The following is a 1059-nucleotide window of genomic DNA, read 5'->3' as shown; positions in this document are numbered from 1 at the left end:
TGCAAACCCATCATTGTACCAAGGGCATCTAATCAGACAAATCATGAGGCTTTTGTACTTAGTAAAATTGTTGGCTTTTTTTCGTCTTGATTTGGCTTTTTTTGATCGCTGGGATCTGGCAACCCTGACAGTGTTAGCAGGCAGCAGCGGTGTCAATTCAATAATAATTCGACAGGTTACAGGGTTAGGACCAGAAGACAGACAGACTACGGACTGGATAGGCGTCAATTACAGAATTACGATTTCATTAACATTTTTAAGATCTTTTTGCGTGCGCTATACTGCTATAAATAAAACGAAAACCCTTGCTTAACTTATCTTTTTTCTGTCTGTACAACTGTACAAGGATATCCAATTCTACAAATTGAGAGTAAGATATAGCCTAGGTGGCCAAAGACCTACCGTAAGTTATTAAGAACAAAATTTATCGCATTATGCAGTTTTGTGTGTAATATACAGATATATCTGTATATACTACTTGGACTTATGTAGATCTTTCCTACTACTGTACTATTTCACCCATCATCTTTGGAGGATACAGACAGTGCTTTGGCTAACAAAATGATATTCTGAATATCAAGTTATCTATTATTAGTGACTTTCATGTTACCCGATGGCTATGTTGTGCAGATGAAAAAATGACAAATAAAATTATCTTTATATGATTAACTAAACATACGGCATGATGCTGGTATTCAATTTCAGGATATAGTAAATTCTTTATTTCACTAATGACTTCGAACATTTTTATTTTAAAATTTGTCATATTACACATTTCTTATTTAACAGCCAAACAAAAAATGTAACTTCTGACATTAAAAATTATAGAAAATCTATCAAAACAAGGTGTATCACAACTATTCTGCATTATCAAATTCAATTTGTATTAATTAATGTTTTCTGCTAGTTTTCCCATCGGCTACAACCCCATTTTAAATGTGTTCAAAATAACATATTATTAGATTTCGGCTATCCCTGATGACTACATATTATTTCCCTAACAAATCATTTGATCATAAAACAGACTTACTTTTAACATTATGTAAACCTAGTTTTGGT

The sequence above is a fragment of the Styela clava genome, chromosome 7, assembly GCF_964204865.1.
Source record: "Styela clava chromosome 7, kaStyClav1.hap1.2, whole genome shotgun sequence".
In the NCBI taxonomy this organism is placed as follows: Eukaryota; Metazoa; Chordata; class Ascidiacea; order Stolidobranchia; family Styelidae; genus Styela; species Styela clava.
Note: the sequence above shows the minus strand (reverse complement) of the source record.